This window comes from Ambystoma mexicanum, chromosome 5q (assembly GCF_040938575.1).
Source record: "Ambystoma mexicanum isolate Mex_15411 chromosome 5q, UKY_AmexF1_1, whole genome shotgun sequence".
Classification (NCBI taxonomy): Eukaryota; Metazoa; Chordata; class Amphibia; order Caudata; family Ambystomatidae; genus Ambystoma; species Ambystoma mexicanum.
This window is the reverse complement of record NC_090933.1, coordinates 144027937-144051433: the sequence shown is the minus strand read 5'-3', so window position 1 is coordinate 144051433 and position 23497 is coordinate 144027937.

Genomic DNA, 23497 nt, shown 5'->3' with positions numbered 1-23497 from the left:
GTAGAAGAAAGTTAGTGGGTTTATGCAGTAATGGTGAAGTACTTTTAATAAGCGAGGTAGTAATTTATGAAGGTAGGAGTAGTTGTTGGGAAAAATACTTAATAAAGTTGTGTTATGGGTGGTGTACAAAAGTGTGTTAACTATGTTGTTAAAACAATTGGAGTATGAGCAGTTCAGATTTGCACATTAGAAGAAGGAGGGCAAAAATGGGTGTGAGAAAAAGGTGCCTATCTAGATGATTTTTGTGCTGCTGATTTAAATAGAAGTGCTGTGTTTGTGGTATAATGAATTTGTTATATGGCTCAGGGTTTTTAAAGAATATGAAACTGTGAGCTAGTGGTAATGCAATGTGAGATAGTTGTTGCAGCAGTGTTTGATGTCTTATAGTGGAGGTTTGGAAAGGAGAGTACTTTATATGTAAGGTGAAGTGTTGTATATAGTGTAGTATAATTTTTAAGAAAGGACGCCTGGTTACGTCCCTGCTCTACCCAGGTGGGTGAACATTTATAGAGTACAGTTGAGCAAGGTACTATGAACCCATAAAACACTGCACACTCCTTCTGACAGTGTAGCTACGTATAAATGGTAGCAAACAAAAATTGCATGTGAAACAAATTGAATGCATAAAGCAGATGTTACAAGTACGTAAAAAGAACATAGGACATTAGATAAAATATATATAAGTTACATACACCAATGAATAAATACATGTGCCAAAATAACACCTTTTGGACAGACTTTCAATAGCAATTACAATCTTGCAGGTCCCTTGCGGGGGATACCATGTGGAAATTAATGTAATTGTCGTGCATTTAACACTTCATGTGTGGAAATCATGTGACATGGCAAAAGGTCTACACAACTGTGTTTCGGCCTCAAAGCGGTTCTTGCGTGGCTGTAAATTTGACAGCCTTCATCAGGACGGGGAAAATGTGAGCAAGAAAGTCCTATGCGATCTGTTAGAATAATAGACAGAAAACGAGAGTCAAAAGTGTGTGGGGTTCAAAAGATAAAATCGTGATTTACTGAAGCATCTAATGCTGAGCTCTCAACTGGAGAGATTCTAAAGATAACAGATCTTACCATATCAAGTAGCACAATTGCTGAAATACTGATTCTTCAAGTCATCAGTGAGGGGTCGGTCTGTACGGTCCAGAGCTGTATACAGGCGTCATAGATCACTGTAACAAGGGCAGTATTTCAAGAAGACGTCTAAGATGTGGTAAAGAGTTGCACTAAATAGTATGATAATATAAATGCCTCTTACTTGTATGAAACACAAATGTTCAAATGGAGGACTGATGCTGCAAGGTTCCAACGTTGATGGTGGAAATTCAACCTTGATGGTAGATGTCTACCCGAAGGACTGTGGAAAAATAGGACAATGCGTCAAGCAAAAATCATATCCCGATTCCTGAGCGTGGCTAATAGTGATTTTAGGTGAAAAAGATCTTTGGATTGTGCAATTGTCACCTATAGGATATGCATCCCGCTCGGTCGTCTAAGATGGAAAACATCTACGTGTCCGGGGGGGACAGGGTGAGGAGCGGCATATTAATAGGCATATTAGTGGGCCTCCCGCAGTGATCTTGTGAGATGAATCGCAATACGAGGTGAGGTCTCCATACCTGGCATAGTAGATGCTAGGTCCAGAAACCGGCTCCGCGCAAGCAAGAGTGTCCCATGTCAGCCAGAGTTGCAACAAATGGTGCCATGGCAACATATAAATAGAGGCCACCATTTTAGAATTGTCGATGTGGCAAGCACAGACAAGTTCTGAAAGCGGGTGTTTGCCGCGGATGGTAGATGGCCAAATAAATGTATGGGTATCACATTTACATGATAATAATTGTGATACCATAAATTCATGTTGTTAGAGAAATGGTTACCATGGCAACCAATACGCCCTGTCCTAGTGACGACTGGCATGCTCACATAATGAGGTGGATGTCCCATGTGGTAGGGCGGCATTGAGCCGCATCAATGAGGGTATTTCAAAGAATATGCAGCAAAGTATATCAGATGTAACCTCCCCACTGAAAATTCTTGCAAACTCTTGTAACAAGCGCCACGATGCCCCCGGGCTGCACGTGCGCTTTACAAATGCGAATAAATAAAATAAATAAATAAATAAATAAATATGTACATATGTGGAGAAATATGTGCCGAGGATGGCGGATGTCCAAATCGATTTATAGGCATCAGGGTTGCATAATAATTGTGATATCATAGAATCATGTTGTTAGCGAATTCGTTACTATGGCAACCACTGCGCTGCGTCCTGGTAAAGAAATAGGCGGCAGACGTGCTCACATAATGAGGTGGATATCCCATGTGGTGAGGCATCAAGCTGCATCAATGCGGGCAAAGTACGGAAAAATATGGTATTAGTGCGACGTCCAGGCCGTGCATGAAAAATACATGTGTCAATCGATATTGTTAAACGACGTGTATGTGCACACATATGGTGGGAAGATACCTTGTGATGAGATGTGTGGCAGTCTGGTATGGTACACAGTTGTCTGAGGTGGGATTTGATTCCATGCATAATGGAGATACAATGTTTAGGGCATCATTGAAAAGCTATTCGATTCCATGCATAATGGAGATACAAAGTTTAGGGCATCATTGTAAAGACCAGACAATGTGGATAATCCAATCAAGTCCTGACAACATGTTGTATAGATTAGAGAGGTCAACAAAAAATGTCACAGTGGACTCACATTGTGAATGAGTGGTCAGCTGGAGTGGTTCACATAAAATGTTTCCACTCTACAGTAATGTTAAGGCCCTGCTTGACGGTATTCAACTGGTGTACCCATTTCTGTTCGAGTCTGTTCAGGGTCTTGTCTGTGTCACCCCCTCTTGTGGTATGAGGTAACTTCTGTAGTACAAACCACTTCAGATCTTTATTTGTGTGTTTTCTTTGGTTATAGTGGTCAACTAGAGGTTTATCAGGGACTTTATTTTTGATGCACAATCTGTGCTCCGAAATCCTGTTTTTTATAGCCCTCATCGTCTTGCCAACATAGAGTAGGCCGCAGGGACATTCAATGACATACACAACCTACTTGGTGTTACTGTTGGTGTGGTAGTTGAGAGTCCATGAGATGACATTGTGTTTGAAAATCTTTTTGGTTTCAGTGAATTGACACACTAGACATTGTCCACATCAGTAGTAGCCTTTTACTGGAGGTAAGTCCAATAGTGTGGAATGTGGTATGGCTGGTTGGATGAAGGTATGTACAAGAGAGTCCTTTAAGTTCTGTTTTTTCTTAAAGGCAAAATGTGGTATTTTGTTGAGGGTACCCGTGTTCTTTATAAGGTGCCAATTTTTCTTGATTGTGTGAGATTGCTCATTGGGCTGTAGGTTGTCAAACAAACCAATCTGTCTAGATCCTTTTTTGTTTATTTGTAAGACATATGGTCCTGTGTGTGTTAGCTGCTCGTATATGGGCATTTTTCACTGCTTTTTGGGGTATACTCTTTCAAGCAGTCGTGTCTTGAGGTCAAGAGCATGTTTGCTGTAGTTTATCGTGTCGGTACAATTTCTCCTCACCCGCAAGAATTGACCATAGGGTAAGTTGTATTTGAGTCCTTTTGGGTGGTAGCTCTCAAAATGTAAGAGAGTGATGTGGCCCATTGGTATATGGTATAATTCTGTTTTCAAGACATCCACTGATCTGTAGATATGTAAATCCAAAAAATCAATGCAATGGAAATCCCAATGCATTATGAACCGTATGTGCTGGTAACATTGATTGCGCCATAGTAGAAAGGAGGCCAGGTCTAGTTGAATGCAATGCCATAAGAGGAACACATCATCTATATATCTTTTCCATACTATGATGTTTTTGTATGGATTTCGTTGAGACGTGATGCAATAGGCCTAATACTTGGCCATGTATAGATTGGCAATATCGGGGGCGAAAGTGGCCCCCATTACTCACTCCTTGGATTTATTTATAAAGTCGTTTGCAAAACAAAAAGACGTTTTTGGACATAGCTAGTCTGATACATTCAAGTATGAAATTGGTGGGAATGGATGTAGTATCAATCCTTTGATTGAGGAACATCTTGTGGGCTTGTAAGCCTTCGCATTGAGGTATGGAGGTGTACAAGGCCTTGACGTCCATAGTAACCAAAATGTAGTCGTGTTGCAAAGTGATGTTGCTCAACATGAGGATGGTATCAGTGCTGTCCTTCAGGTAAGATGCCATCTGATTCATGAATGGTTCTAAGAAGAAATCAGTGTATAAGGACAGAGATTCCAACACTGTATCACAAGCTGATACAATTGGTCTGCCGGGTGGTTTGGCTGCATCCTTATGTATTTTTCGTAGGATATAAATGGCAGGGGTACGTGGATGTGCTTAAAGGAATGGTTTGGTCAAAATTTTTTATTGCCCCTACAGTTGGGCCATGTGTTTTTAAGTCTAAGTCGCTCGATTTTAGAAAAATTTCCTATGGACCTTACCTGAGTTTTCGTCCATTAAACGCATGTGAAAACAGGCATCAGGGAGCTGCCATTTTGTGATAATCCTATCATTTCCCCCATCGACCTGGCTGACCTGCTTTTGCGGCACTAAATCATATCCCCCGCCCCTGAGCCTGACATTATCATAACATTCATATTCCCCGCCTCTCTCTGTGACGTTTTTCTGCTGCATAGGCAAACGCGCCCAGTCGTCTTCTACACGACTTCACACAGGACCCGGAAACCAACACAGATCAACTCACAACACAGCGCGCCACAATTCAGAATATGAAACTGTACTTTAAAATCAAACAGCAACGCGGTACATTTGGTAAAGTACATTTATTTGACATTAAATGTTTATAGAATATTCAGCAATTGCCATATGAACTCCGAATGCCATTTATTTTCTTTTATTTCTAACCGCAAATCCGTAAAAGTTTATCGTGAGTCACGCGCTGTTCCTTTATGGTACACAAGGTGCTGGTTTTCGTTAAAAGAAGCACTTTGGTCGCTCGCACGTTGAACCGCAAGGCTGTTCCATCAAGTAGGCACTAGGCCAGCGTAAAGGTTGATATGTTGCGTCTAGCCGCTAGTACCGCGAAAGGGCATATGGGCCCTTGGCGATCGTCCCATAAAATCATCAAAATTGTGCAGTTGTTTACATTAAGCTGCAGCTGGCGGTTGAAAAAACCATCTGCCGGTGTCTGTAACTGGTGGCAGTAGCAAAAGGGAAGGATATACCTGTTTTGAAAACATAAAATGTATAATTAGTCTCGCCAGCCAATCTTTATTAATATTATTCATTTAATTTATTACTGCCGAGCTGAAACTATTTGCTTTCAAGGATAGTCCAATAGAGTATGTTCGGCTCTAAAATCAATGCGAAAAGTAACAAAATAAATCGAGGTTAGTACACAATGAGAAACAACTTTTTGTCTACATGCGTGTGGAATGTGGACCTGCATGCCCATGTGCCCGCTACAAGGACGATTCCACAAACGTTTTCCAAGCTCTTCATTCATTCATTTATTCATGCATTCATTAATTCTTCATTCCGGTATAAAAGCGTCTAAAGAGTTACTTACATTATATTTGCAATTTCCATTGTGTGTCTGTGTAATGCAGTCCGTAAATCCCACTGTGCTCTTGACAACGATTTTTCGTATACTGAGCTAACATGAAACTCGGTCTAGTTTCAGAATGTTCTGCCTTATTGTCTCTTACGTTATTGCACACCCCACCCCCTTCAAATGAAGTTCTTTCGGCATGGTCCCTGTCTCTTAAGGTAAAAAAACAATAGAACCTTATACTGCCAGTGTGACTTGTGGGCCTCTTCAGGGCGCGAGCTGAACATCAAAGCCGCTGACCTTCACTAGAAATGAGCATACATTCTTTCTTTGCAATATCCTGTAGTAAAGCCATCTCTGAGAACTTGAAGTTTCAAATCCATCTATGTACTGCGCCTCAATGTGCAAATGCGAACTGGCTTCTCTCCCATCTGCAATGGCTCGCTTGGCGCGTTCTAAGGCCCCCAATTTTGTCCTCGTCTGCGAGCTTTGAAGCCCCAAAGAACCATAATTATTGAGACTTTTAATTTTTTGGGGAAGGTCAGGGAAAGTATAAAGTACTCGAGGAGTTGAGTTGCAAGTGAGATTTATTGTTTGTTTGTTTTATTATTTGCAATACGCAAGCCTCCCCTCGGTTAAAAGTGCGCAGCATTTACAAGAGATTGTGAAAATTAGTTAAATCAACAAAAATATATACATACACATATAGACAAGGTCAGCAATATGAGGTGAATAGAGAGAGAATTCAAAGATGACACCCAGGTTGTTCGGCACCCAGGATGGTGAAGGTAGGGGTTAGGGTCAGCGTACTTTGTATGCACACTATACAATAACATTTATTTACAAAAAGACAATTGTATTACAATTATTTAAACCGGGATTTGTACTTCACAACCAGTTCTCCTTTGGGTAGACATGGCACAGTGGAAATTTTGGGTGGCAATGGATCAGTGATCTGCACAGAAACGTTCAAAATTCCATATCTGTGCTTCTCTAATACAGCAACAATAAGGCTTTTGACAAAATCGAACTCCATTTCCTCATAGACTGGTTTGATCACCCATTGCTTACTTCTTTTTGAAAAGGCCTTAGTGTAGCGAGGCATCCTTACATTTACCCGTAGTCCTAGATTGTTCAAGGCCGAGATTCTCGTTATGGGCCAAGACGGCAAGTAGAGTCCTATGCCTCATGCCCTGTATGCTGAAATGCAAGCGCTTTGGCCTGTACTTTAGGCACATATTGTGGAACACCTCCAAACCTCCTGTATGACAGAATTCTGTCAGTCCCCTCAAATCTCTTGATAGAGTTTTATCGAAAACAATCTTCTCAATGGCTTTGTGTGTCAGTGAAGATGGATTCAACCACTTCTTCTTCCGTGCCTCCACTGTGGACAAAGGGTCATGTTCACATTGGTGGAAATGTAGGTTTTCTGACCAGCGCTGCACATTGGTACAGTGGTGCATCAGTGACCGCCATTTTTCAAGTAGTATTTCCACTGACCCTTCACAAGTTTTGGAGCTCCACCAAAGATGGTTGCTGATAGACTGGGACCACTCTGAAATACTTTCCAAACCTTTTTTTTCCCTGCAGCCGAGATTTTCTTATTGATTGATTTAGCAAGATGCCGTACGTCAAATTGATGTTTAATATGTGGGAACTGCTCTCTCACTGTCTTGGCAATTAAAACGTGTCTGTCTATGGCTATGAGGTCGATGTGCATTCCCCTCGATTGTAGATATTCCACTGATTTTATAAATCCTAGTTTCTCCATGGCCACTGAGGATGTACATTGTGTTACCTGCACTACCACCAAACTCACAATTTTCTTACTATCCATGTCCTGAAAGTGGTAGGTGCAGTACTTGGCAGAAAATCCAGGGCTGTTGCACTGTCCATCGCCGGCTAGCCTGAATCGTTTGCCTTTGAATGTACTTGCTAAAGACAATTGTTCAATTTTCCAAGCATCACTAATGGCCGGAAACAGATAATCATGTTGGTATTTGTAGTACTGCGTTTTCTTAAATGAAATGGAGTCCCACAAACTGAAAGAAAGACCCTAACTTTCTAAAGCTGGAGCCACTAAAAAGTGATGCAGCTGCACACAGTAGATTGCCTGCTGGCAGTTTCCCCAGCATCGGTTGTGCAGGCCATGAGAACGTATGATGTAATCTACAGGCGGCATGTATTGTGACGTTACTGCCTTGTTTTTGACGAGTCACGTGAATCAATGGCTTCCCACATACTTTCCCTCTGACAGAATGGCCACATTTTAGCATATTTATAATATCCATCAAACAACTGTAGAATACTATGTATTTGCCCTCTTTCATTAGACTGTCATCCTGCGTCAAAGTTGTTTCGGCCTGTTACGTTGAGGACATATCACCACATTTGAAAGAAATATCTCTGCTATCAGGTTCTGATGCGTCGGTGAATGCTGCTGCTGGTTCATTCTCTGTCATTTCAACATCTGCTACCTCAACATTGATGGGAGAACACAACAATGTCGACAGCTTTTTTGGTGGCAATTTTTTGGCAGGTGTAGATTGTGTGAATTGATCTGCGACTACTTCAGAGCTATCTTCAATACATCCAGTATCATGTTGTTGCGGTTGTGCGGTCGTACTGTAGCAATGGTCCAATACAACTTTGCTGGATTCTCCGGACACATTCATTTCATGTTCTGGCCATTGGACATGAGCATCCCGAGTCTCAACACGCCACATCTGAATTAATAGTTCCTCCATAGCCTCCATAGTGTAAATGGTCTGGCAAGCAACATCTCTCATTCACTTCACTGTCTGTGTATGTATAGTTCGTAGACCCACGGGTAACTAGAGGACAGATTGGAAAAGGGATGTTCAATTTAAACACAAGATAAAGTATAGTACAATTGACTGGAAAAAAACATAAAATAGTCCCCAGCACAAAAACATTTCTAAAGTTATGAACTGTATGTAAATGACCTTATTTTTGTTTCTTTTGTTTGCAACTTTTTTGACTCGACCTTCAACATCTGCACGCTGTTTCTCCGATTCATATCCGCCTATCTCCCCTTCCTCTTGCGCTGCAACAACTATATTTTCTGTATCCGCATAGACAGCACGGAATGAGGCTCCCTGAAACATAGTATTTTCATTACTGTGTATCAAAATATTGTTAGCATAAAACACATGTGAGGACGAAGACACATGTACATCGCAATAGCCAAACGCGATTTAAACATTGTGTAGAGCAATCAAACGACAAGTATTCGAGCTCTGATGACCTAGTTCGATGGAGCTGTCAGTATCCATACCTCTGGCTCTGCATGGACTGCCATGAATGATTGTATTGAGGAGGAGGCATCAGCAACTCCCTGAAACACAGTACTTGCGTTAGTATGGTTTTCAATATTGTAAACATAACACATACTTGGGGTCGACGGCACAGGTACATATAAAGAGATAACCACAAATGTTGCATTGTCTAAAAGAATCAAGGAATATTTAAATATGATCAGATTTAATCGACTTATTTCTCCGATTTCTTTACATCTGCAACATCTAAATGGGATCTTGTGATTGTAGTGGAAGCTCCATTGTCTCCCTGAAACACAGTACTTCCGTTAATAGGGAAGAAAGTATAACAAATGGAATCACGTTATATGATCACGCTCAATGGAGCTGTCAGTATCCATTCCTCGTGCTGCTGAAGAATATCTATGGATGTTGTAAATGTGGTGCGCACTTCCGAAAGCTGTTGCACCGATTCGTATCCTCATAGTCCCGCTTCCCCTAGAATTACTTGAATGTCAGGCTCCGCATCAAGCGCATGGGTTGACGCTTCAAGAGCCTGAAACATAGTATTTGCATTAGTAAGGATTACAATATTGAAAACACTACACACACTTGGGGTCGACCGCACAGGTACATATCAATAGCTAACCACGAATGAAACATGGTGTAGAACAATCAAACGACAAGTGTTCCAGTCCTGATGATCACGGTCGATGGAGCTGTCAGTATCCATACTCCGTGCTGCTGAAGAACATCTAGAGCTGTTGTCAATGTGGTGGACGCTTCAGCATCTCCCTGAAAGACAGTACTTGCATTAGTATGGATAACACTAATTATAACTGAAAAACAAACACCAGGGGACGACAACTAAGGTGTATATCAATTGGAAAGCACAACCAAACAATTGGTAAAATAATCACACGATACATAAAAACTATTACTTGACATGCATAAAACAAGTCTGTAGCAGAATAGCCAAGTATGATTACCTGATACGCGCAAGAAGTGGTTGATAACTGTGAGCACGTCATGGAGGTAGAATGTTCTTGCTTCAGATTCAAGGGATAGTCAAGAAGTTGTAAAGGTAAATTATTGTTTGATAATGAAATTCCAATATTTAAAATTGCCATGTAAGGAGACAGAATACTTGAGTAACGCACAATATAGCACAGTTCCCTGTGCCCATGGATAGATTTCGTTTGTGGGTTATGAAATCTAAAAATAATATATTGATAAATGTCATTGTTCAAAAAGCTATACACTCATAACAATGTCGAAGTATTACAAATTGGAAACAACACCTAAAATATCAATGAATCCATTTGCTACCTTCACACTACCGCAAGGCCTAAAGATAAAAACAGACACTTGACTCACCAGTAGCGGAATGTGGACGAATAGAGTGGGAATAGCGTTTGCGAGCAATTTTCGTGTCGATCGCCGTTTATTCTTCTTTGTTACCCAAGATGTGGTGTACATGTTCGAGGGAAAGTGCCGGCTGCAGATGCGGTATCGATCACCCCTCTTGTCCTCAAAGACTTGTTGGACTCTACTTTCCAGCTCATCCAGGGGATATCCGCAATGTTTGACCCATTCTCTTATTCGATCAACAGTTTTCGGGAATACATGCAGTGTAGTGCCTTCAGATTTAGCATGGGTCTTCGAAGGGCAACCGCTAATCGAACAGGCAGGCATTGTTGAAAATTCTGAAAAGTAAATATCACGATTATTATAAAACCTTGATGAATAAAAATGTCATAAAAAAGTAAATGAACCATACCATGCTCAATGCAAGGTTTGTTTTGGTCGCCGGAACTATACCAGTTCATCATGTGCGGCTTAGTATTTGCATAAGTTACATACATTTTTTAAATTATGTGACTAAACTCTGAACATGTGACTCGTCCCTTGGATGTTCTGTCTTGCATGAAAAGGAAACATGCTTACATTATAGACTGGACCCCCGAAGGATTCAATTCGATGACAATTGACACAGATGAAAATAAATAGATCTATTGATAGCATAACAATTGAAACTCAAGTCAATAGCAATGAGACCAATGACCATAGCTCTATTGGGTACTGTAATTGCATATAGATAGAAATGTAAAAATGACCGAAATATGTCTAGGATACATGGCCTTACCTTGACCAACAAACAGTTGGATTCAGCAGGCCGAGTAGCATGTTGCAGGAGAACAGGTAGATGGCCACAGGTAGCACACTGACGAGTTTGCTTGTAGCGGTCACAGATAGCATGAAGACGAGCAGATTAGCATAGATCTCAGTGCTTCTCAGGTAGAAGGTTCAGGAGTTGACTTGCAAAGCACAAAGATGTTCTCATGAGACGTATCAAGTGGTTTATAAAGTATTAGAAACAGGGGTGTGTTTGTGATTGAATGACGTGTGTATGTTGTGGTATTATGTGGTTTGCAGGGGGGCGGCCTGCCTCAGGGGAGGCCTGCCTGGAGACACGGGGTCTGAGGAGGCCATGTGAGCGATGGCCCCTGGGCGTGCGATACCTTTTGAAGTGTACATGCTGTTTGACACCTTGGCCGTTTGCGCCCCGTGACAGCCCCCCATGCCAGCGCTCATCCCCGGGTGCGAAACGCCTTTGATAGAAGGGTGGGATGTATGGGCCTGGGGCGTGCAGATAAGGCACAGGAAGACTGCTGAATGGAGACACACTTATGTGGATTGCAGGGGGGAGGCATGCCTCAGGGGAGGCCTGCTTGGAGACACGGGGTCTGAGGAGGCCATGTGAGCGAATGCCCCCGGGCGTGGGATACCTTTTGAAGTGTACATGCTGTTTGGCACCTTGGCCGTTTGCGCCTGTGACAGCACCCCATGCCAGCGCTCATCCCCGGGTGCAAACCACCTTTGATAGAGGGGGTGGGATGGATGGGTCTGGGGCGTGCAGATAAGGTACAGGAAGACTGCTGAATGGAGACACACTTATGTGGATTGCAGGGGGGCAGCCTGCCTCAGGGGAGGCCTGCCTGGAGACACAGGGTCTGAGGAGGTCATGTGAGCGATGGCCCCTGGGCGTAGGATACCTTTTTAAGTGTACATCCTGTTTGGCAACTTGGCCGTTTGCGCCCGTGACAGCCCCCCATGCCAGCGCTCATCCCTGAGTGCGAACCGCCTTTGATAGAGGGGGATGGGATGGATGGGCCTAGGGCGTGCAGGCAAATGTGTGGGGGCGAGGGGCCATCAGGCCCCTTTCATCCTTTACTTCTCAGTTGAAACTCGGACCAAGTGCCTCCAGTAGTGGGTTCGCCCCTTTCCCTTATGTGAAGTTAACTTTGGATGACATTTGTGTAGATGGGACCATTTTGTACCCCCTTTCCACTCCATCTTGGTGACCAGGCCTCACTGCGCAGAGCACATGGCCCCCACCCTCGTTCCCACTCTAACTGGAAAACTCCAGAGGTATTTGCAACAGCTAATAAATGTAACACATCACTCTTCCTCTGAGATCACTGTCCTGCATGTGAACCAGCCTGAACTAAGCACTTAGCTCGTTCATCTCCACAAACGTGTCCTTGCCCAGGCACCCTCGCCAGTGGAAACTTACTGCCATTCTGACCCTGTGTCCCTGCAAGGTATTCTCTTCATGTGCCAGACCCCTGACCACGCCATGATGCCCACCTAAAAGATCCCCAACTAACATTAGACCCCTAATGCAGTATATCGTTGCCTATCAATAACAAATGCCACATACCGGAGATTCTTGTGAGCACAGACCCACACTTCAAACAGTGTATTATAGTGGTCAAGACCCTTAACCTGAGGCCTGTATAATCCAATGTTAATTGATAGTATAGATATATGTGTGACTTTTATAGAGACATAACCGACTGAAAGACTTTGAACAAGTGTTATTTAGTGCATGCATTATTGAGAATATATTTTGTTAGCTTAGATAGTGACCAGGGACCTGACCTTAAAATATATATAACGTACATACACCAATGAATAAATACATGTGCCAAAATAACTCCTTTTGGACTGACTTTCAATAGCAATTAAAATCTTGCAGGTCCCTTGCGGGGGATACCATGTGGAAAGTAATGTAATTGTAGTGCATTTAATACTCATGTGTGGAAATGATGTGACATGGCAAACGGTCTACACAACTGTGTTTCGGCCTCGAAGGGGTTCTTGTGTGACTGTAAATTTGGAGTTATTTTGGCACATGCATTTATTCATTGGTGTATGTACGTTATATATATTTTATTGAATGTCCTATGTTCTTTTTATGTACTTGTAACATCTGCTTGATGCATTAAATTGTTTCACATGCAATTTTTGTTTGCTACCATTTATATGTAGCTACACTGTCGGAAGGAGTGTGCAGTGTTTTATGGGTTCATAGTACCTTGCTCAACTGCACATAGTGTAGTATACACATATGTGTGAGCTGGTGTAGAATGGTGGAAGTGTAAGGGATGTAATGGGTGTGGTTGGAAAGTGTGAGATTTATATGGAATGAAAAATGGAAAACACTGACCATATAAAAATGTTTCTTTTCAGGAGCCTAACTGTGCATGTATAGCAGTAGTGTGTGTTACTTTTTGGTAAAAGAAAACAAAAGAAGAGAAAAGCAGATGGAAAGGATTTGTAGCATTTCTTAAGTGGCAGATGGTGTGTGGAGGTTTAATATGTTGGCAGTACATGCATGCTTGCCAACATGATCCACTGCATTATATAGGTGCTTATGAAGTCTTGTTTTTTTTTCTTTGCATTCTTGGAGTTGTAGGTGTACTTTTTCCATTAGAAAACTTGGACTACAAGACCCAGAATGCATAGAAGAAACTAGAACTGGATAAGCACCTACAGATTGGAATGGGTCATGATTGTAAGTTTGCATGTACTGTAAATATATTAAACTTCTACACCCTTAAGTGGTATTTAAAAATGTTTTACAAATGTTCTGCATTTGATTTTACTTCATTATACAAAGAAGTTACAAACAGTGCTGCTGTAAATGTATATATGCATGTGAAAATGCTCCCAAAAAGAAATATGTGAAAAATGTGCATTTTCCATTTTTCGTTTAATATAAATGTAACACTCTTTAATCTTTCAATCCAGGCCTGGTTATTTTATTTTTTTTTTTTTGTTGCCATTCTGGGCCATTTAGTTTGAGTTGTGTAATGGGAAAACTTAGTATTCAAAGTCACTGAATGCAAAGAAAGAAAGCAAGACTTGATTAACAGCTATACTTTGGAATGAGTCATGCTGGAAAGTATGCACATACTACCAATATATGAAACTGGCACACACCAAGTGCCACTTAACAATGGTAGACACATCTTTGTTATCTGCTTGTGCTGTCTTTTATAAAAACATTACACACAGTGCTGCTAGAAATGCACATATGTATTTTTAAATTTCATGAAAATGCTGCTAAAATAATTGTTTTTAAATGCACAGCATTGCAAGCAACTTCCACTTTTTTGTGAGCAGGTGATGAATACTGCAATAGATGGCATTTGCTAGAGTGGTCAAAAAGAATTATAGGGTAAGTAGCAGGAACCCTGTATATATACATTTGTAAAAGAGTTGAAACAAAAGGCTTAAAAAATATAAGGATACATGTACAATGTTTTGTTAGATGCAGATGTTGTTGAATCTTGGAGCATTTTATAGTAGTTTTTGATGCAGGTGGTTGTGAGTAACAGGAAACATGTACTCTGACATCTGAAGTGTTGAACTGAGATGACAGGGTTAGATGTAGAGTTATTGCATATGATTGGTGGATGAATGTGTGACTGTTTACAAGCAGCCAATGAGGGAGTGTTAGAAACATTACAATGGAAAGGGTAAAAGGGCTGCCTGTGCTACAGTGTCCACGGTCACTGTGATAGTCTGCTGACATGGCACATTCCATCTTGGTCTTTTAAGGATGTCTGGCCTGAAAATAGAACTGCAGAGACCGTGGACTGCCCTGGATGTCTGTGGCCATCGGGGATCAGCCAATCAAGTTTACTGGGTGTGGTATACAGGAAGAGAGGGTTGCAGGAGGTTTTTTTGGTGAGTGCACTGAAGATGGCTTTGGCTATGTGTTTGAGGAAGCAGAGTGTGTGGATTCTGGGAGACTCTTGGATCCATTGGCTGAATGTGTATTCTGAGCAATGTGGATTGTCTGAGAATCTTGGATTCAATAAATTTCAAGATTCATGGTTTGCCTCCTGTTTTGTGAGAATATGGTTCACTTTAAGCATCCAGACATCTTGTAGTTCATTGTGGAGGCAACAGTTTGTGATATGTTACAGGAATACTATTACAGTTCGCGATGAAGGATACATTTGGAAAGTTGATGGAACTGTTTCTACATTAGACCATTATTTTTTCTTGGATAGCTCGTAGGCAAATGTGGATGCGTTCACATTTATTTTGTCCACAAATTGAGAAAGCAAGGGGCAATGTGAACAGAGTTTTATGTGCCTTTTTGCAGGATGTTGGTATGACATCTCTTCATATTGAAAATATCAAATTTGAAATTGTCAACATTTTTTTAGAAGAGATGGAGTGCATCCAACTGATGCGGGAAATCAGATTTTTATTGAAAACATTCAAAATGCATTGAAGCAGTTTCTGTGAACACATACCATATGGATTCAAGTATTCTTTAGAAGTTGAATTAAACAAAAAAGAAAAAACTGAGAAGCACTTTTTGTGAAAATTTCACAATATGTGTTATTTTGATCCATAAAACCAAATAATCAAAACAATACAAAAAAGTCAAAAAGAAAGGAAAAAGGTTATTTTCAGAGTCACAATTTTTGAATGAAAAACAATTTAAATGATTTTAATTCCCACACCATATGCATGGAATTGTCCGGGTGTCCACGGACCACCTCACTGTCGACAGACTATGCAGGCTGCAAATCAGGCTGTGATTTTTTTAACTTCTATTTCTTAACCGTGAAAGGTGGCTCCTAAAGGAACCATAATTTTTAGTGTATTGTGATTTTTTTTTTTTTAGGAGAGGCAAGGTAAGGTGGGGGAGGAAAGGGAGGGAAAAGAAGGGAAGGGGCACCAACCACAGAGACAGAGGGGCAGGTGGACCGAGTCAGATGTTTGGTGGGTCTCAAAGTTAAGGTAGTTGGCAGTTTTTCTCATGCTCCTTGACCACAAAGGAATTTGAAAATGCTGCCCCCTGCAGATCTCTGCTTTGCAGTACAAACATAGTACAGTGACCCTCGAAAGGTAATGCCCAACAGCGTTTCGAATGGCCTGCAAGGCTGCCGCCTATATCCTCTCCCCCAGAGTGGTGTCTGAAGAGGTTGAGGAAGATGGGGTAGAGGCCGTCAAGCTGCTTCTCCCTGAGAGAGGAACAGCCTTTCTAAGAGCACCCGAGTGGTTGGATCTTGTGTGGCGGCACATGGAGGTGATCCTGTAGGAGTACAGCCCAGGTTTTCAATTACTGAGTACATCCCCTCACTCAGTGCATCTGACCTTGGATGACCAAGCATTTGCTATACCCCCAAAAGTTCAACAAACCACAACACCCAGGACTCAAATTGGGCACTGGAGGTAGGCACTTCCTCTACCTCATCATCCTCTTCCTCTTCTTCTGCATCCTCACGCCTGTTCCTCTTTCCAGGCACTCCAGATGGTGATGGTGGTGGTGGAGTGGCTGGGGAGGAGGGATGGCTATAATAGATGCCATTGTTGCAGATATAGCTGTTCTACAAAGCAGGTGCTGTCAGCTGCTCTCTCCTGGATAGCCAGATTGAGAATGACTGGAAGTAATGGGTGGGTCCCTTCAGAGGAACCATCTGCGGACTGTGCAACTGTCTGCAGACAACCGCATAGAAAATAGGCCTTAGAAAGTTGTAAAAACTTGCCATATCAACTAAGATTGCAGGAATAGAAAAGAAGCAGAAAATACATCAATGATAATATGATGAGTTCCTGTAGTTGGAATACAAGTCAGTATTGTTCCTGTATTTTGGACCTCAGACAATGTAGGCAGCTTGCAAATTCTTGCACAAAATGAGAAGCACCTGTTTCTGATCTTTTTTTTCTTTTTCTGGCAAGGCATATTTGTTGTTTTCTTGGTTAAAGTTTAATTGGATTAACATAAATTCAAACTGGCTCTGTATTCCTGTTGATTTCCACCTTGTTCACATGTTGTGGACAGAATCTATCAGGTATCTTAGACAACACTGCAACTAGAAGTGAGTCTACTTTCCTTCCTTTTGGTAAATATGGTAATTCATTCTGCAACATGGCCCACACTTTATTTTTATTTTCACGAGAAATAACTACAAACCCTCCTTCTGGTGTAAAATAAAGGGATCACACCCAATCAATTCACTCGATGGCACTTAGAAGAAAATCATGTTAATCTAAGAAAGGGCCTATGGTAACTGGTGTGGGGGTTATAACAGGGTGTAACACAGGATTATTGGAAATACCTACAATGTTTACAGTCGTGGAAGAAAGCAACACAGCAGGGAGGAGTTTAAATATTATTGCAGAATGATTTGCTCCTATATCTTCAAAGGAAGGCACAACTTTACCCTGAATTTTACAATTAATATGATGACCTTCCTGAACTATTGGTATCAATGTAGAATAATGTTGTTGCAGCACTTTTGTTTCAGCTGAGTCGTACAACTCTAGGCATTCACATTCAGAAAAGGATGGGATGTGTGTTGAATTTGTGGCAACTTCCTACTTACCATAATGAGATGTGGTCAAAAACCCATTAAAGAAACTCTGCATCTTGAGGGTCAAGGGAACCACTAATCCATCCTCTAGTAGAGCCTCTTCAATGTATAGATCCACTGATGTTAATCTGCACCCCACTACTCATAATCATATTTGTGTTCATATTTGCGCTCCTTCTCTGACTTTGTTAACTCTGCAATGGAAGGTCCAGCTACACACATTCCATTATTTCATGTGTTTTGCTCTTGATATAACACACAATGATTTGCTATTGCGACTCATTCTGTGGGGGCTTCAAATCGTCTTCAACCGATGTTGAAGCTTGGGCATCAATCCTTGCACAAAGGCTGTAGCAACCACTTCTTCAGCAGTGTTTGCTGGTTTATTGATTCTGGAATGCTGTCTAAATACAACCTTAAATCAATCAACACAAACAGCTTGAGATGCATTCTTATTCTGATTGCAATTATACATGTTTGGCCAGTCTGTTTTTCTTCTGTCACACCACAGGAATCATTAACAATGGGTTCTCTCTTGCCTTTGTCAATTTCACCCCTATCCCTGGGTCTTGGGATAACCACAATCTTCAGTTAAGAGCTTGTGTCCCACAGAAGGGGTTATCCCACTCATCACCTGGTTACTGATTACCTGAGGGTTGTAAAAAGTCCCTAGGGTTTTCACCTATTCTGTATAATTTCCCGATTTTTCCCTGATAGTTGAACTTTTTTAGAACACATTCCTCTAATCTCCAGGCGTCCAAATAGCAGGTACAGTTACCAAGTTAGCAGCTCCATCAGCGGCAATCCCTGGTGCTGCCACAGCATGGTCTGCAATATTATTTCATTCTTACCATACACAGCACCTGCACAAGTATGAATAGTGAATGAGGAAGCACCTGCTTTCTCACTTGGAATATGCTCCATTAGAGGCTGCTGCTTTTTCTAGGAGCCAAGACCAACTGGGGCTTCGGGCCAGATGTCCTGGGTGATCATGATTTTGGAGCACGCAACTGCTGCTGTTCAAGCTTGAATGGCATTGTGGTGAGCACCTGGCACAACAAACAAATATATGCTATTTTCCTCCTCCTCTCAATTCTCCACTTTAGCCTCCCCTAAGCTGAACATAAGGTAGGCGTCAAACCTGGAGATCTCAGTGATCATCTAGAAAATATCCATGAAACACCTCCAAAGCCCATTTGGCTTACCAACCAACATACCCATGATTATAAAGTGATCAATGTCTTTGCATTACAACAATGTTTGCACCTCAGACTACAACATTTTGCATCAGTTGTCAGCCAACCAATAGGGCTGCATCTGGAAAAAGAAATGCAGAGGAGTTTTCAATTGATGTACAAATACTATTAACCTTCTAGCCATGTCCACAAATACATCTTGAAAGTGATCAACTCATCTCATAGGTTGTTGGCCTGCTGTACCTTCAGGTTATCAATCAAAAATCATCTCTTAGGTTGGTGCATAGATCCCATGGTGCATACATGTCTATGTTGGCATCCATGTACGTCAAGTAGGATCAACACCACATCATAAACATGAGATACTACATTTCTACAAAATGTTAGTTCAAGCTAGTTACATGGTTTGGCCAAATAAAAAAATAAACTGCAATGTAAAACTTCAGTGATGACAGAAGGATAGCTACACAGTGCATTTAACAGTTCATGTTTTGATGTTGCAAACCCCTGTCTGGGTTTCTGCCCTGTGTAGACAATCTGGCCATAGTCACTTGCAGACCGGAGGTGTGGGGGGTTTAAGTGTCCCTCACACTTCTCTCTAGACCCTTCGGTCACTCTTTCTGGTACTCCGCTTCTCGACCTCGTCCTGGCATGCCTCTTTTCTATGGTCTCATGGCTTTAGGTGTGTTCTCACTTGTTAGGAACGGTCAAGGGCAGAAACAGGGGTATGGCGGTATGGAACAAAATGCAAGAACGTCTCCCAGGGGCTGATAAGTTGGCTTGGACTAGTAGATTTACTTCTATTCTAGCGCTGGATCTCTTTGTCAGAGTCCTGGTGCTGATTCAATTTCCTTTCAGGCCTCTCCTTTTCAACAGGTCAACACATTCTTATGCCTAGGGAACTCGTTTGCATATATAGCCCTCTCCTATCCAGACTTTCTCTCCTCATCCACCGTTTTCATTCTCTTCCATGTACTTTTATCTCCACCTTACTTAGGCTCACCATCTTTAGTGTTTGGTCAGGACTGCTCCTTACCATCAGACTGTACTTTGCAGAGGTTCTCCTAACCACCTCTTAAAACCTCCTCCCACCAAAGGTCCTCTCTCCAATGTCTTCTTCAGTCATCTTCCAACATATCCTTTCAACCTACTTACTCGCCCTTAGGGCTTCACCGCCTTATGTTTCTGTTCAACATCCAACAACTCTTCATACAGACTCACATACACCAGGCACTCTTTCCAAACCAATCTCTGACAAAATAGTAAATACACCATATTTGTTTCTCTATTGTTACCATTTATTATGTAAACATTTCTTATAAGCAAATATCACATTTTTTTATTTTAACAGAAACATCAAACACAGTTGAGTGGTCGGAAGAAAACCTTCCAAAAGAAGAAATTAGTGATGATAACATCTCTGATAGTAAACAATACATCTTTTAATATAAACAAATAATGTAATTTCTACAAACCTCAGTGAAATAATAAGTTACTGTAACTTGATGCTCCGTGCTATATCCAGACTCACTACTGCTGTGCCAGCTGACAGTGAGGATCACAATTGCATGTATCTAACATTAACCATCATGAAACCACAACATGATTTGTTTTGTATCCCCGATGCAAAAGTGGAGTACTATGTGGTTGTGTTTTGTTTGAGAAATGAACAGTGGAAATTGGAGTCTGAATATGTGGTTTGTATTGCATATGATGTAAATGAAAGTGCACAAACTCCTAATGTGTGTTCTGCTCAAATTCTGAACCTATTGCACTGACAAGAGCAAGTGGCCTAGCAGTGGGAACAAGGGTTATCTTGGACACAGGTTCATAGTATGGAGGGGTCCATAACTATGGTTCGTTATGAGGAGACAGGGTATTCTTATACAGAGCTGGCACACCAATTACCAGCCCTTGGTATGCAGTAGCCCATCTCACATCTTTAATGTTACCCAAAGTGATCAAATGTATGGTCCATCCAGTACCTAGAAACAAAGTTGCACGAGTGAACACCTTCACCAATAGAGCATTGAGAGAGAGGCATTCTACTCCCTTGGTTGTGAAACTGTTTCCCACAACCCAAGTAACCTACTTATTCTACCGCTCGTTAACTCTCTGAGAGAGAAGAAAATGTGTGCCTTCATCAATATATTGCATGTTTCCATCACAGGGACGTTGGCACAGGTAGGCCATGAATACTCTGCTCCAAGTTTTTCAACAGTAGAAGTACAACTGTGTAAACAGTGCTTGGCCTGTTGGAGACAATGTAGACGAGAGCACCAATGTTGGTCAAGTAGCACATCCTACACCATGGGTCCCACTCACATATTTGCAATGCGATTTTCTCCAAATGCCAAGAGTTGCTGGGTGGGAATTTGTTTTTACGATACTGGAGATGTTTTCAAACTGGATAGAGATGTAACCAAATCTCTGATTTGGCATGCAAGAAGTGGTTACGGCAGTGATAACAAAAGCAGAGCTTTTCTTCAAAGTGCTAGTGAGTATGAACAGTGACTCCAGAATGCACTTTACAGGGAAGGTAGTGCAAGAACTCTGCTGGAAGCTGAAGTTGCAGCAGAAGCTCCACTGTCCACATCATCTGCAATCTGCGGGTGTTGGAAAGACAAAATGGGTTCTTTCAAAATAGAACCTCAAAAATATGTTTACAAACTAATCTGAGATGGCTGGATGTACTGTCACTTTCCTTAATGTTTATGCATGGCACCATGAAAAGAAAGATATGATTAAGCCCTTATAAGGATCTAACTCTCAGACCGTTCCATCACCTCCAGTACTGCTAGGAATGAGAAAAGTTCAGCTCCTTGATGACACAGTGCTGTGAAAGCCTGCCAATAAATCCAATCCAATAACCATGGCAGCAGGAACAAAGTCAATTGTGTTTCTTTATACCTGTCAAGGATTTTTTTTTTTAAAGTTTTCATAGAGTTTTACACAATGAGAATCATACATAAAACCATAATATACCTATATTCAGTTAGATCAAAACAGCACACTTGATAACAGAACATTGTTTGACATTGAGAGGTATAGCTTAACAAAACGAGATTATAACTACATTTTTTTATGTGACACAGGTTCTGCTGTGGCAGATCACACCATTATACATAACAAGCCACGGTCTAATGATTGAAACCATGTGAGCCTCAATCCAGTTCTCAGGCAACGATGCCTCACCTTCATGTGTGACATGTTACTTTGTAAAAGACACTGGGTGTGCCTATGTAAAAGAAAAGATGAAGGTCACAACCGCACAGCCTTCTAATGTTTTCCAAACTCTCCCAACCAATTGTAGTTTCTTGCCATCTTGACACATCATAAATGTAATAATTGCTGCAGTGCTCTTCTGCTCATTACAGTTGCTGGATCACTGCTCATGAGAGGAGATCAAATATTGTTGGTATTGTGAGAAACCTGAAGGCGTCTCACTTACTAGTCCCCAGGGATCTGTCATCCAGGTGGCCTTGTTACAGCCATTGCTATTGGATCCAGTTCCTGAGGGTGGACCAGTGGGGGAGGATCACCTGGATGAGGGGTCTTCGCGGGGTGGAAGTGGGATGCCTAAGGTTGAGGCGCAGTACCTTTTTCCCTATAACACCTTTTCCCCATCCGACTCTGTAGGATATCTAGAAAGTCTACAACCCCTTTCAAAACAAACACTTTCCTACACCGTGACAAACAATGGACTAACAAAAGAGCCGTTTACCTGACATGTCCAACACAATGGTCTCGCAAAGTCAGGCAATTGGCAATAATTACATGCACTTGACGGCCCTTTCTCTTTCCCATAGGGATAAAAGGCGGTGCCCGAGAGCACACTTCGAGCAAGGTCTCACGCACGAAGAAGCAGCCATTCTGGACTAGCAGTTCAAGCAGAGGAGAAAGGAGGCGAGACCTGAAAGGATGAAGTGGAGGGAATTGCCCTTGCCCTTTTCAACTCAGACCAGCGAAGCCTCCGAAAAGGGAATCATAAGGCAGAGAAGAACAGCTGGCATGTGGTGTGACAGGTGTCAGCGGCACACAGGGTCCACTCACGCTGCGTGCCAAGGCAGGGAGAAGCCATGGTACCATCCTTGAGTCCCGAGACAAGAGTCCAGCAAGTGCAGCACAGCCGGTGAGTCAGAGAAAACTGATGTGAAACCAAACTGTGCTGGGCCCAAGGTTGCAAGGGCAACATTTGAACAAAGAACTTGTGTGAGTTGAACTTTAAAGAAAGCCCAGTTGAGGTCCAGGTGCACAGTGGTCCGACGACATATGGGCGTTCATTCGAAAGACTCTGATCGGAACCTGTTTGTTGAAACTGCATATACCAAGAGGCCTTGGGGAAGGTCAGCGTGAAGTGTCAAAGGGGTCATACTAGGGTCAAACAAAACCCCTCGTACAATCGAAAGTCTTTGACACATTGAGAAGCAAAATAAACGGTGTTCATAGAACTGTGTGTAGCCTGGCTGGCAGCTTTAAGGAAAGCCTGAATGGGACTGTGACCTGGACTTGGGGAAAACAGGAAGAACCTAAGGAGTCTAAAGAGACTATCTTGAGATTGCAGCAAGTGTGAACCTGACAGAGGGATGCCAAGAGGAAGCTAGGGGAAGGGAACCCCCCCACTTGCCGATGAGACTGGAAACTGTGAACATTGTGAACCAAGGCGAAGTGTGAACTGGACGGAGGGATGCCGAAAGAAAGCTAGGGGAAGGGAACCACGCTTTTCTTATGAGATGATAGAATCATGAACTGTGTTAGAATGGCTATGTGAACCCGACAGAGGGATGCC